Source organism: Elephantulus edwardii, unplaced genomic scaffold, assembly GCF_000299155.1.
Source record: "Elephantulus edwardii isolate Elephantulus edwardi_28Jun2011 unplaced genomic scaffold, EleEdw1.0 scaffold00163, whole genome shotgun sequence".
In the NCBI taxonomy this organism is placed as follows: domain Eukaryota; kingdom Metazoa; phylum Chordata; class Mammalia; order Macroscelidea; family Macroscelididae; genus Elephantulus; species Elephantulus edwardii.
In genome coordinates this window covers 1713125-1729383 of record NW_006399913.1, presented here as the reverse complement: position 1 = coordinate 1729383, position 16259 = coordinate 1713125, and positions in this window count along the sequence as shown.

Sequence of the window (16259 nt, the reverse complement as noted above, 5' to 3'; positions counted from 1 at the left end):
TTTACTTTTCAAAGAGAAAAGTGAACTGGGGGGAGCTGTGGGCAGGGAGGAAAGTGTGCAACAATGAGTCAATGGAAATTCAAAGTCTCTGTAAATTTTCATTAAAATAAGATTAAATAATTTCTGGGGAAAAAAGAATTATTCAGAACTAGGAAAAAAAAGTGATACCTTTGTTTTTAACACCATGAAGAGGAATTTTAAAGCAGATTAGTCCAAACAGTATATGTCATTTTACTTCTTTATTGCATCTTCCTTGTACATTGATGGGGTTTTTTTATGGAAATACAAAGAAAATTAAGATATTATTTAGAGTTTTTCAAAGCATGGATTTTGTTTCATTGTGAATTGTACACAGGGTTTCCATGAGCTGAGGGCCAACTCAACAGCAGGAAACTGCAAAAATGTCTGATGTTGGACCACATCATATCTAAATTCTCTGTGGTTTGTATCTTACATAATATGTAAGAGTTAGAGCTTTGAGTGGAATATATTTTACTGGAATCGAATTTCCATTATCTGAGGAGAAAAGGCTATTGTTTTATGTACTTCCATAGGCAGCCTGTGGGACCTAAGAAATTGCAATGTTAGAGAAAATATGTCTTAAATTTTTAGAAGTGGCAAGAAACTGTAATAAAGATGTCTCGGAAGTTACACAAGAGAACTGAGATATAACTAAAGAATTCAGCACTCTAAATGGAGAATGTTTAAAGAACAGGTAGTATAAATTTCTGGGTGTAAATGTAACTGGTTTGAGATTACAACACCCAAATTTGAGACCCTACAATAAACCACTTACATTCTCTTAAGGTATTTAGATGTTTATTATCAAGAAAACTGTCTCTACATGGTATTTGCACTCAGTTTCTGTATAACCCTACCAGTCAAGGTGATTTCACTAAGCTAAAATCTATAGCTAGTATTCAGAAAACTGCAGATTTAGTGCATCTTCATCAACCTTGTCTTATATGTTTTGAAATAACATTGAGCTATCAGAAGGCAATTAGGAGTTGTACAGAGATGTAATATAGTCACTATTACTTTGATGAGAAATAAGGCAAGGCTGGGAATAGGAGTTATATTAGGGAGCCAAAACAGTGATACTTAAGACAGGTATAGGAAAAGACTTAGAAAAAAAAAAACTGGCCTTTGAAAACTCTATGAATAATTCAAAGAAACACTGTTAGACATGGTAGTAGAGGTAGAGCCTTAGAGGAGAAGATATTAAAAAATGGAGGAAAAATATGTAAACAACAATAATTGGAATATGGAATTCACAAAATATAAGTATAGGGAAATTGGAAGTTGTAAAAATGATATGGAACATATAAGGACTCACATTCATGGCATCTCTAGCTGAGATGAATTGGCACTGACCTAGTTGAATCAAACAATCATCATTTCAAAATCTGTCCTGAAGTACAAAGCCATGAGTGATAGAATACTATCCCTATGCGTGAAAGGAAGACCTGTTAATATAACTTCTATTAAAATATGTGTGCCAAAAGCTAACACCAAAGCTGAGGAAATTGAAGAATTCTATCAACTTTTGCAATCTGAAATTGACCAAACAGGTAATGAAGATGTATTACTAAGTGGTGGTGACTGTAATACAAAAATCTGAAACAGAGTAAAGGATTGGTAAGTGGAAATTATGGATTTAGGGACACAACTGAGACAGGAGATCAAATGACTGAATTTTGTACAGGCAATTATTTATTCAAAGCAAATACTTTTTTAAAGAATCAGACTTCACCAAATGAACTGGAATCACATTAGTTACATCTGTGGGGAAAAAAATCATTGGAAAAGCTCAGTCAAAATCAGGCCATGTGCTGACTATGGAACAGCCTATCAGTTACTCACATGCAAATTCAAATTGAAGTTTAAGAAAATTAATTCAAGTCCCCAAGAACCAAAGCATGACTTCGGGTCTATCCAATATGAATTTAAATAGCTTCTCAAGAATATGTCTAAGGCAATGAATACTCATGATTGAATACATGATATGTTGTGAAATGACATCAAAGAAATCACAAATGAAAACAGCAAAAAGTCATTATGAAAGCAAAGGAAAAGACGGCGTGTTGGTGGCCTAGTAGCAAGAAGCTGCACTGTAAACTCAAAGACGAGTGGTTTGAATACACCACATGCTCCACTGGAGAAGGAGAACAATCTCCTCCTGTGCCAGTCAGATTGGATTTGACAGTACACCACAAAGAAGAAAAGAACAACAAACCAAAACCCAAAACCAAAACAGTAATAGTCAATGTCTTATGAGCAACAGTAAAAAAAAAAAAAAAAGACAACGAAAAGAAATTATCAAAATGAATGCAAGGAGAGACTCTGAAAATTTCACTAACAGCATCTATAGCATCAAGAGCTGAAAGAAAGGGAATACATAAGGAAGTAAAAGAGAAGAAGAGAATATTTCATAGGACAGCTTGAGAAGACAAAGAAAAGTATTATAATGGAAAGTGAATACAACTGGTGTTGCAGAATAAAAAAAAATCACTTGGCATTTCTCACTTTAAAGAATTGAAAAACAAATTCAAGCCTTGAGTTGCAATACTGAGACTAGCTATAAGAAAAATCTTGAATGATCCAAGAAGCCTCAAAACATGATAGAAGGAATACATAGAGTTATTATTAAAAAAATAATCAAATAGACATTGAAATATTTCAAGTAGTAGACAATTAGAAAGAGTCAATGATGAGTGAAGAGGTTCAATCTAAATTGAAATCATGGGTAAAAAATAATGTTCAGAGGAATGTCTATCTGTGCTTCATTGACTATGCAAAGGCATTTGACTGTGTAGATCATAACAAACTGTGGCTGACTCTGAGAAGAATGGGAATCCCAGAACACTTGATCGTTCTAATGCGAAACTTATACTTGGACCAGGAGGCAGTCGTCAGAACAGAGCAAGGGAACACTGCATGGTTCAAAATTGGGAAGGGCGTACGCCAGGGATGCATCCTATCTCCATACCTGTTCAACCTATATGCAGAACAGATTATCCGGGAGGCTGGGCTCTATGAGGAGAAACGTGGGGTCAAGATTGGTGGAAGGTCTATTAACAATCTCCGTTATGCGGATGACACAACCCTGCTTGCTGAAACTGAGGAGGACCTGAAGCGCCTGCTGCAGAGTGTCAAGGACTGCAGCCTGCAATATGGATTGAGGCTCAATGTCAAGAAGACAAAGATTCTCACCACTGGACCAATCGGCAGCATCAGGATGGATGGTGAAGAGATTGAGATTGTACACAGCTTTAGTTTGCTTGGCTCCATAGTCAACAGTCTTGGCACCAGCAGCCAGGAAATTAAAAGGCGCATTGCCATGGGAAAGTCTGCTGTTAGGGACCTCTCCAAAGTGCTGAAGAGCAGTGGTGTCTCTCTGGAGACTAAGGTGCGTCTGATACAGGCCATGGTCTTCGCAATCACCTGTTATGCATCAGAGAGTTGGACAATGACCAAGGAGGATAGAAGGAGAACTGATGCCTTTGAGCTGTGGTGCTGGAGAAGAGTACTGAGAATACCATGGACTGCTAGGAAAACAAACAGATTTGTCCTGGAGAGGGTTAAACTGGGTGGCTCCTTGGAGGCAAGGATTCTGAGGCTCCGTCTGACTTACTTCGGACATGTAGTGAGGAGAGACCGGTCCTTGGAGAGGGACATCATGCTTGGGAGGGTGGAGGGTCAGCGCAGGAGGGGAAGGCCCTCTATGAGGTGGATTAATTCAGTGACTGGGATAATTGGGATGGGAGTGTCAGAGACAGTGCGATTGGCACAGGACAGAGCGGAGTTTAGGGCTGTTGTACATAGGGTCGCTATGAGTCGCAGGCGACTCGACGGCACATAACAACAACAACAAAGGAATAGATAGGATGCTAATTAGTATGTTCCAACTAACAAATTCAGTTTTATTATGCCCATCACTCTGTGCCAAGAAATTTGGAAGACAACAACTTCAACAACTGACAGAAAAAGATCAATATTTGTTCCCATTGGAAAGAAAGATGACCTAACAGAATGTGGAAATTACCAAACAGTATCATTAATAGTTCATGCAAGCAAAATGTTGCTGAAGAGCATCCAAAAATGGCTAGAATGTTACAATGACAGGAAATTGCTAATAATTCAAGTGGGATTTAGATAAGGCTGTGAAACCGTCAATATCATTGTATGCTAACCGACAGCAAAATTTATTAGAAGAATATCTCTGTGTTTTATTGACTATGCAAAGATATTTCATAAACTACCTGGATCATAATAAATGATGGCTAACATTGAGAAGAATGGGAATACCAGAACACTTAATGGTACTCATGAGAAATCTATTATAAAAAAGCGGTTCTCTGACTGGAACAAATCAAGAAGGATGTGTATCAGAATGTTCTTTCTTCATACATTTTCACTCTGTATGTTGCATAAAGAATTTGTTGACCTGGGTCTCATGAATTAGAATATAGCAACTGGAGAAAGACTCATCAAAACCTGCATTGTGGATATGACACAAACTTGCTTGATGGAAATAAGGAGAACTTGAAATGCTTGCTGCAGATTAAGGATTAAAGCCGTTGCTATAGATTATATCTCAACATCAAGACAACAAAGGTCCTCATCACTAGGCCAGTAGGAAAAATCATGATAGATGGAGAAAGGATTGAAGTTGTGACTGGTTTCATCTTGCTTCAATCAACAATCAACATCTTTGGTACCAGGAGTGAGGAGATCAGCGGACACACTGCATTGTAAAAGTCCACTATCAAGGTCCTCTCCAAAATACTAAAGAGCAATGATGTCAGTTTGAAGACTAAGGGATTCCTGATTCAGACTATGGTCTTTTCAATCACTTGCTATGCATCTGATAGCTGGATTGGACAAGAATAACAGAAGAATGAATTATTGATACCTGTGAGTTAAGGTATTTGAGAAGAATGCTGAATATCCCATGTACGTCCAAAAGAACAATGTCTTGAAGAAAGTGTAGCCTCCTCTCCTTGGAGGCAAAGATGGCAAAACTTAAATCTCTAATACTTCGAAAATGTTGCGAGGAGAGGCTATTTGTTGGAAAAGGACTTCATGCTTGGAAAGATGGAGGGTCAGCAAAAGAGAGGACGTCTCCAATGATACAAATTGACATAGTGATTGCAGAAAGGGGCTGAAGTGTATTAGAGTTGATGAGGATGGTACAAGATAGGACGAGGTTCAGATCTGTTGTTCATAGGATCACTATGGTTGTAGTAGGCTCAAGGGCCACTAACAATAATATCAAGTAGGTTCAATCTGTATGCTGAACAAATCATTTGAGAAGCTTGACTTTCTAAAGAAAAGTGATGCACCACTATTATCAATATTACTAACAGAATCTATCTTAACTTTTTCTTTTTTCACAAAACATTGTTCTACCCTGTGGTTTTGTCCCTACTTATTCTCACCCCTATGCTCCCACCCTTTTGCCCCTTGGGTCCCCATGTTTTACTAATTATCCTATTTTTACAATAATGTTCTTAAGCAGTATTTGTCCTTATGAGACTGAGTTAGTTCATTCAGCATAATGCTTAATTTGGTGGACGGAGGGAGTGAATGAGGGGAAAGGAAGTATCAGGTGGGGACTTGAAAAGACAGGGTAAAGATGGGCAAGGTCCTAAGATGATTAATTGCATAAAACAATGAATAAGAATTTTTGTATGAAACACAATGTGAATGAAGAACAGTGTGAAAAACAATATGTATGAACTTTGTAAGCAAATCAATATAAAATAAAATTTAAAAATACTGTTCTACAAATTGAATTTAGAAAAAGATAATTTGAGAAGTATTTATCTTTTCCTTTTTTGAAAGTATTTTTATATTTATGATATATTCAAATATATTCTACATGCAAATCAGTGTTGTAACTCCTTTACACCTGTGAATGCATCTATTCCTCCCATGACTTTGTGAAGATGCAAACATCTCTTACTATCTGAATCTATGCCTGAATCCAGGGATTATTTTGCAGTTAAGTCATTGAGTCAACTTTGAATCATAGAAACCCTATTCACAATATAGTTAAACCTTGCTCTCTCTTATGCCATCCTTAATCTCTGATATGCTCAACTCTGAAGGAAAAATACAGCAGTTGCCCCCACACCTAGTCACTCCCTGAGAAACCCGAGGGTTTCAAGGGCAGCCACTACAAAGACCAGACCAAAAGATAAATCACGCATGATAAGGCTCTGGGCCCGATCAGGAAGCCCGATCTGAGTTAATTAACAGCCCCAGATTCCAAGAGGTACCATCTTCCCTAGCTCTCTCCAAGACTGTGGTCACTTGGCGTCCCTTTAAGACCATGCCTGTTTATTTCTTGGGACCAGTTTCTTTCTTTCTTTCACCTTTGACTCCTTTTCTAACAAAGCCTATTACTGCAATGACTATTAATCTATCTCATTGAGGGTCTTTCACTGCCCTTCTACTTTTCCAAATATGATGTACTTTCCCAAGAAATAATATCCTCCTAATAACTTTCCTAAAGTGTATGAAATATATGGCCAGAAAAACTGCTATAGATCTAGAGTCAATAGTAAGTCTTTGCTATATTGCTGAACTAAATTTTATTTTCCTCATCATTTTGCTTTGCGTATCTCTCTGGGAGTGTCTTGGAGAGGTAAGCCAGAGTTTCCATCCTATTTCTTCAAGTACTGAAGTGGTCAACAGGTTTTGATGATAGATTCTATTAGCATCGTTTCTGGGTAATGGGAGTAGCTGCTTTTTACGCAGCTTAATGATATGTAGAACCATAATGTTCCATTTAGACACTGTAATGCTTCATCCACTATGGATGAAACAAGCAATTCTTACCTCTTATAGGAAAGTTAAACTCTCAGTGAAGATAAATTCTTAGTGGAAAAAAAATAATTCTCTAAACAACCAACAATCTCATGTTTGATTTCAAGTGCTCACGAAGCAGCAAGGTAAGATATAAATAAGGCTGAAATGACAATTAATCAGGAACAATAAAATATATTTTCTTGTAAATCCTCTAGATGATAAAGGGCCCTTGTTTTGCCCAAGGCCTGCTTCCATGTGACCACCAAGTGAATTGTCCATGTATGTGGTTATATGTTAAGAGGCTCAGGAAGCCACAGTAAAACATACTTCTTAAGTGGCTCTTCATTCCAAGGCAATGAAAAACATCATCATGAATATCAGCACAATATGTACACGAAGTTAAAGCCAAACGCTGACACTTAAAATGTTAGAGTGGAATGTCCCAGCATGCAGCTGGTTTCTCTAGTTATTATGCATACTCTGGGAGAAGATTCTGGGAGTCAGTGGTCAGGAGACTTAAATTAAGAAACTGAAAAAAAAAAGAAACTGAATCTTGGTTTCATTACTTATAAAAAGTGTGACCTCAGATGAGTCACATGCCCTCAAAGGGCCTCTAATAATATCCAACTGGATTGGTTGACCTTTATAGTCTGTTACAATTTAAAATTTCCCTAGTTGCAAAAGGCTTGTGATTGTAACATGTTAGCAGTTTGGATTTGAGATGGCTTAATTTGCTCAACTTCTAAGTGGCTTGTAGGGGATACTATGTGCTTGCTGAGTATAGAAGTTTCATGCTGCTGTTCTTATTACCATAAACTCACAGTCAACTCATAGTGACTGCATGTCATAATGTACAACCACCCCATGGGTTTTATGGTTGTAGTCTTTAGGGAAGGCAAATTACTAGACCTTTCTCCATATACTCACATGGATTAAAATGATCAACTTTTTGGTTAGTTATCGGTTTGTTTGGATTCTCCTCCCCCACTTTTGCTGTCTAAGTGGAACCAATTTATAGCTGACCCTCCATTAGTTTTCTAGTTTGTAAATTGCAATGGAATAGATTACTCCTCTTTTCCCAGAGGAGCCCTGGGTGGGTGGGGTGGGGGTGGGAGTGGGGTTGAATTGCCAGAGAGGCATGACCTTTTTGATAGCAGTGCAACACTCTACAGACTCGGACACCAGAGCACCCCCTTGACCAGTAATCAAGTCAATATTGGTTTTGCTTCCAGCATTTCTACAGCTTTTAAAGTGCTGTGAAATATTCCTTGAAGATAACAATGACCTTTTCAAATCTAAAATGCTGATAGTATTCCACTAATTAAGCTTCTATTGTTCAACCAGTGAATGGTAGTCAATACTTCCAAATGGAAGTACTCTTTTATATTGTATCCCTTTTAAAACATATTTACATAAGTGACATAAATGAAATTAGTGAAACATCAATAATAAAAATCACTCTATGCACATATGAAAATTATGTTGTAAATATCACCAGAGCACTTACAATGAATAAAAAAATTTTAATGACAGTTGTCATATTTTATTATGATATATACAGTGCAAACATGAGGTAGCTTTACAGATTTTTTTTTTAACACAGATTTCTAACACAGCCTCTTACAGAGTTTAATTAAGCCACTTTATGATTGCTGGTTATAGCTGATATGAAAATGCTGAGATCTATTCTATAATTTAGGAATTGGTGTGACTGCCACTGCTGTGCTCACAATTCCAGACTTGTTTGTTCCCCCGCAGATCAGGAAGTAGCACCCCAATCCGGTAATACAACCCAGATTCTGCAGAACTGTATGCTAACCTGACTCAGTGGGCTTTAAAGGATCTCTCAGACCAGGGTCATGGTAAATTTCCTTGTTGTACTTGAAGAAATTGTGATGGAGTAGGAGAGTAACTTCTGTAGGTCCATGACTGACCAGCTCATGCTTAATCAGGGCTTCCATAGTACCTTTCCACACAATGGTACATAGAAGAGTAGTACGGGAAACAATCCAATTTTACTTGACATGGAATATTTTTGCCTTCAAAGGGGAAGTGGTGTGTTCCACCAGTCCAAAATCTTGGACATACTTTCCTGTGATGCAGTGAGGATGAATAAGATACACTTATTATTCCTCTAATAGAAAGGCTTATACACACGCACATTTGCCGTGAGTCAGAGCCAAGCTATAGTAAATACTCCAATGGGTTTTTGAGGCTATAAATCACACAGGAAGAGACTGGTCTTCTTTCTCCTTCAGAGTTAAAGGTGGAGTCAGACTAATAAAGAGGCATGACCTTTGTATTAGCAGTTAAAACTCCCTGTGAACTACACCAGCAGATAGTACAAAAGAAATTGTCCATTTCTTCTATTCTTTGCTCTGGTTACCTCAGAAAGTTGGCTAGGCTTAAACACCACTTCGCAATTTAGCTAACAAGGCTATCACTCATATTCATTTAACTCAGGACCCAATACAGAAGGAAGATTTGAAACATAGGCTTGAATCCAAAGCTTTGTGAACTTCACTTCTTTGTGCATTTATTTCCTTATCTGAAAAACAATAGTAGCTCCCTTGAAGAATTTAATTAGTTACAATATGTAAAGATATAGGTATCAAATAATCCTTGCTATTATTAGTATGTATTTAGAAACAGCACTTGGGCTCCTTAAAAAAAAAAAAAAGTCTCCTTAACTATCCACCCTTATAAAACTCCAAATCTGGCCCCTTCTCCTTCCTCCATTACTGGCTCTATTAGGTAAATCTGTAACCTACACTTTATTTTCATTGTTCTTCTCAACAGTTTAATTTTGTCAGTGTTTGTGTAATCATTTGTATAATGTTGATTTTCCTCACTGTAAGCTTAATAAGGGTGGAGGCCGTCATGAGACATGACAGACTGTGGGATTCGACAGCCACAGTGCTGAAATTTAGTAAGAGTATGAGAAGGAATTATCAGGACTCACAAACTAATAACCACTCATCTATTTGGAAAGGCAAACTCAACGGTGAACTAGAAAACTTATCCATGGTCATGCCCGGGTTCTATAGCATACAACTTTAAAATTGGAAGCTTTCTCTTAACCAGTTGCAACTGAGCCTTCTGAATATATTGCACATGACCTGTTCCTAAAAGGTAATAGTTAGAATTCTCCTAGGTAATGTGTTTATTTCCTACCTACAATCTCCTTCTACTGAGAGATTTAAACATTAATGGGTAATAAATGTTAAAAGTTTTTAATATTTATATAAATACTGATGAAAGCCTGACTGAGATTTTTCTGTGCTGGATAATCAGGGAGTAATTTTAAAGAGAAATTCTAACTATGGGATGGTACAATTAATCACCTGAGTATCATTCATTCACAAGTTTATGGGCCAAGATTTACCCCCAAGTTCTCCCTAACTATCCACTGTGTAAAATTCTAAAACAACCCCATTCCAGCTTCATTACATCATCTTTTTTTCTGTTCCAGTTATTCTTAACTATATATACAGATAAAAGTCATGGATTAGTTCTTGTAATACAACATTTAGCATTAGTGTACGGGCTACAAGGCACAACCTCCTGAGGACCCAATATTGGGGTCTGGAATTTATTGGTTAATTTACAAAGTCTTGCTTCCAGCATGCCCAAAGAAGAAAATGCATGTGAGTTCCCACAAGATGCTAACAGTAAAAAAACAAAACAAAACAAAAAGATATGTTAACAATGAGACCTTTTTAGCTTTAACAAAGAAGCACAGATAAACTTTATGAGACTTTATGAACTTTATAAACTTTGTGAATAGAAATTCAGTCTTACAGGCTTTTTATGACTTAGAATTAAATTGACAGAAAGTTGTTGTTGTGTTGTTGTGCACTGTCAAGGTTGGTCTTTTGATAATGTCTACTGTACAGCTATTGTGTTGTGGGTAGTGTTGAATCAGAACTGACATATAACTGACAATACAGTAGGTTTTCAAGCCAGTATATTGCATAGAAAAATATTGTTAATCTTTCTTATGTTGAGCAGCTGGTGGATTTAAACCACATGCCTTTGGATTGGCAATGCAACTCCTTATCACTAAGCTACCAGTGCTCCTGAAAATTACGCCCAAAAGGACAAAGGCATAGAAAACATAGGTGTATAATGGTTAAAGAGAAAGGAGAAGAAAATAGCTTTATTTAACACATGAGAGCTCCAGCAAAGAGAAATTATATTTACTTAAGGAGTACCTGCTAGCAGTAACATTACTGTCTAAAAAGGGGGAAAATTACAGTTGAAGAAAAAAGACATATGAAAGATAATTCTTTTTCTTGATATTTCTTTAAGAAGTGTGGACAAAAGGATATATATGTGTATGTATGTGTATATATGTATATGTGTGTGTGCATGTCTGTGTGTATACACACATACACACATAAGAAAAACTATCTATGTAAAAATACTTCCTTTATACTATGAATTCTTTTACTTCCATGCAATACATCTCCCAGTTATAGTTGACTGGGTAGCACCTAACAATATGTGACAACACTATTTCCAATTCTAGAAATAATTTTATTTGAAATCTCTATTATTTTGTAGCCTTTTTGCTCTCTGCCACTGACATAAATTCTATGTAAGGATATGCTTGTACCAAGACAAAGATGTAAGTTTCAAAGCTGTTTTTCACATTTAGTACATGATTCATGTTGTCAGTGTTACCAAAGCATTTAAATGGTTAATATCCTCTTATGCTTGTAAAATAAGAATTATGACTAGCTATACAATTTTAAAAATAAATGCCACTTGTTTCTACATAAAGAGAAGTCTGCCTTTGTTTTCTTAAATGGATGTGGATTTAGTAACTGTGTCAATTAGAGAGAACACATTCCAAGGAACACTTTGCATTCAAATATATTACCGGGGCACCATTTTTTCCTTCCCCAGACAACTTTTGTTGCATGAGTACAAAGATAAGCCAGGACACTCCATGTTCAGCCTCTAACACAACTCTATTTTATTTACTTCCTTTGTTTCACCAACTAAATTGTGAGTATCCTTGAGTCTTCATGGAAGAGATAATCCATCTTTCTCTCTTGGAGCTGAGGATGGATTCAAACTGTGTGTCTTTAGATTGACGGCATAACTCCTTACCATTAAGCCATCAAAGCTCTCTTAAATACTCCTAAGAAGTATGTTTTCTTTAACTTGCTATCTGACATAATGAAGAAACTTCATTCACGTTTATACTCAATGTTAATGAGCCAGCTCGTACTCATGGTATCTCTCCAATTTTTTGAGGCTATTTAACTGCCTTTGAAACCCAGTGGAGGGTCACCTGTCAGTCAGTTCTGACTTCATGGTACACAACAACGACGACAACAATAACAACAATTCATTACAAGCAAAGACTCCCTCATCTTTCTCCTGCTGAGTGGATGTTTGCTTTGAACAGCTCACTTTTTGGTTAGCAGTTCAACACATAATGCACTACACCATTAGACTTTCTTGTGGGTGTTTCTAGAAAGAATAAACTAAGACAGAAGGGAGAAAGATATTTCTTCCAGGAAATAGAGAGAATTTAATTAAAACTCAACTTGTACTTTTACAAGACAAGCAAAAGCCCTAGATCCTAATGCAAACATTTTCTAAGCTCTTCAACAATATCATAAGGTGTTAGGACTAGAGTCTACCAGAGCTCTAATTATCTTTAACTGCTTATTTTTTGATGTTTCCATAAACTATCCTCCTATGACTCTCAGGTTTATGCACATCAGGCCCTGTTTTGCTGCTGAGAATCACTTTGGAAGAGCCTTTAAATTAATCTAGTGTCTGATTTATTGACCAGGAGAAATGAGAAGTGGCCTGTCCAAGGTCAGTAGGGGCTACTGCCCAAGTGTACCTAGGGTCCTTTCAATTTAAAATCTGTCTACTTTAAATACATTTTAGGTTTTCTTTTTTCACTGATACTTTTGATTTTCAGCAACTATCCAGGCAGTATCACTGTTAGGGTTTCTCTGTCAAGTTCTAAATATCAAAAATATGATAAAACTCCAACTCAAACAAACCATTGCCATCAAGTCAGAACCAACCAACTCATAGGTGACTGTCTAGCAGCTTTGCAGAGATGTAATAGTGTGGGAGCACATTAGCTGGTAGATCCCAACAACCTGCCTTTGGGTTGATAGCAGAACTCTCTATCCACTAGTTCACCACAGTTTCCTAAGAAAATGTTGTTATCGTTGTTGTATTCAGAGACAATTAGTTACATTTGAGGAGATTATGCATCTCTTTTCCCATAGAGCAACTGGTGGATTTGAACTGTGTACCTTAGTGCTGGCTGCACAAACCCTTACCACAAGCTACCAGAGATCCCTCAGAACATGTTAAATGTTGTTAAGTCAAATTTGACTCACAGTCAAAGCCAGTTTTACTTTCATGGGACACCAGGGCTTATAATGAGGAACACATCCAAAAGAGTTTGGAAGTGGCAAAATTTTGGTCATCCAGGTTTCCTGATATACAGAAGCAACATAAATAATCTGAGTAATAGCCATTAAGCTGTTACCTAACCACTCAACACTGGAAAGGGCATGCCTTAGGACATGCTTAGGCTCAGAAACTACTGTTAAAAGAGAAACCGCAGGAATAAGGAAAGCTGTTAACGTTTCTCAAATTTCTGACTTTCCTGTAACAAAGTTACAGTTTTCAAGGAGTCATTATCCTTTCAGAAGATTAAAATGCAATAAAGAAAAGGTAGGGTTCTAGTCCGCCCATTTGGAGTTCTCTAGTAATATGATTTCCACTATCTGAGATAAAAAATTTTATTTGTATGTGGCTTAATTATTTGGAGCTACTTTTTCTTAGAGTGGCCAGTGGGACTATGTGTGACTCAGAGTAAGCCAATAAACTTTTTGGACATTTGGTTTTTCTTTGGGATTAAAGTGAAGTAGAAGTTTAAGGTCATTGTCTTGTAGTTCTCATAGTATAAATACCACTGAGACTTAAACGGAATAGATTTTAAACATTAGGAATGCACACTGCACTTCTAAATTAATGCCAGAGTCCCCGAGAGATGGACCTCTTCCCTCTTAAAGATTCAGTGATAAATAAAATATAGCACAATTGGCGAAACTAAAAAAAAAGTTCATTGCATCCAATTTCCTAACTTTTTCTCTGCCCCCTCACATGTGTGAAGTAAATTAGTTATAAACCCAATGTCTAAAGTTTTTTTCAAGTGTGAAGGGAAATTGTATTGGTTTTCTTAGCGTTTATTTTTTTTCTTCAATCTTGAACTGCTCTCTAAAGAAAAACATTCAGACTTTTTAAACTGAAGTTAATTCTAAATTGTGATATAAATCACTGTTATTCCTAAAGGAATACCTAGAATTACCTGGAATCATTGATACTGATAAAAATGGAGATTTCCAAATAGCCCCGTTAAGAGGAAGAGAAAATTCATTAGTTTTCCACCCAATCTAAAGCATATTTTTGCCCTTATCATGTGCCATGCAGTTGGAATTGACTCAGCTGACTGCAGTGGGTTTTCAAAGCCTGTAAATTTCACCTGAGAAGATTCCCCACGTTTTTTCGATGGATTCTAATAGTAAGCCTTTGAGCTGACACCGCAACAACTCCTTACCCATTACACCACCAGAACTCCCACAACTAAAGCACAAAAAACCTAAAGGAAGTCAAAAGAGGAAACTTTAATAGAATTATTCTTTCATGTATCTGACAAGATAGTGAAATTGAAAGGCCTATTTAAAAGCTATTAAACCATCAAAGCTCTATGATTTTATATCGTGACTGTCTTTACACATCATACGTATAAAATCTAAGAGTACAGAACACTGGAGATAATAAGAGCTTTTACCCTGTCTACCAGCAAACTAATGTCAAAGAAACTGGTATTAGTAGTTCTATTTTCCTTGTCCTAATTTATTGTCTAATATTGCCAGTCAAGGATATCTTTCAGTAAGTGAGTCCAGTTAAATACTTCCATTTTCTCCAATACTCACATTTGGTACTAAAAACAAATTTTTGAATGAGTGCTTTCATTGTATTTTAATTTTGTGCTTGCATACTTTGATTTTTTTTTACAATACTGTACCTTAAGTTTAATATAAATAACAACAAAACAAACAATAAAATAGTATAACACCTATTATTAAAATATAACCAATTGCTAGGCCCAGTGTTAAAAAAAAAAACTAGTATTCATTATTTAGTTAATCCTTAGAACTAAGCATATATAACGTTTGTAGATTAATTAAATTTTATTCTCTTCACAAATGAGAAAGAGGTAAGGGTTTTAGGATTAACATTTCCCCAAAGCTGAAGATTACCAGCATTACTGGTGCCAAGTAAAAACTGAGATTGCTTGTGTCATATAAATGATAGGAAGTTTTGCTAACATCTTTGATTGTCAAATGCTACATGTTCACGTGCTTTTCAATAATTCAGTGTTGGAAAGGAGAGAGTAGAATTCACTGAATTTTTAGGAAAAGGGAGAACCCTTTTATCTTTAAGTGTAATTAATTTCTAGTCTTCTCAGAGACACTAATCAGAATGTATCCAGATACTAATTATTACACCTATTTTATAGTAACAAATTAGTGATGTACACTATAGTTATTTTCTAAGTATCCATGGAACTTAAGACACCAGCACACTTTTCTGTTAAAAGTAATTAGAGGAAAAATTATTAAGTCAACACATACTGTATTACATTTCTGAAAATAAAAAGTTAGAAAGCAATTATAATATGACTTTTGGCAAACTTGGTTTCTGTCACTGGACTTGAATGAGGAAGCTCTATTAAAACTTAACATCAATTATCATATTCTTCCATAAATTGAACTGAAAATTTCTTATACACTTAAAATATGCAAGAAAACATTTAAAGACTTGTGTTCTGAATGAGCAAACCTCTTCTGAAAATTAAAAGTGGAGTGAGAAGCATAACACTTTCTTGTCTCAAAACTTACTACACGTTCATAAGAACCAAAACAGCATGGAACTTGACAGACACATAGATCAATGGGACAGAATAAAGAACCCGGAAATTAACTCATCTACCTAGGTCAAGTTTGGGAAACATTACGACTAAACTTCAGAGACATTGATCCCAACATAAGGAACTACCATCAGCTGATGTGTTTGGAATCACAGAAGCCATGGAAGCTTCATATATAAGTTATTAGATGGAGGGCTGGTCAAAGGGAGATAGATGTGAAGGGAGGGGGTAGAAGAGGCTGGGTATCTTGGTGGATGATGGAGCATGGAAATAAGTGGGAAAAAAGACGCATGTGAGAAAGGCTGGGACAACACTGACACTAAAGTTAACGCCGCAATAAGGGATATACCTTTAACTTGCTGGTCTGTCTGATACTTCTCTAAATCTGAACAGTCAAATTAAGACAGACTAGGAAGAAGGATTGGCCATCCACTTCTGAAATAGCAGGCCTCTGAAAACT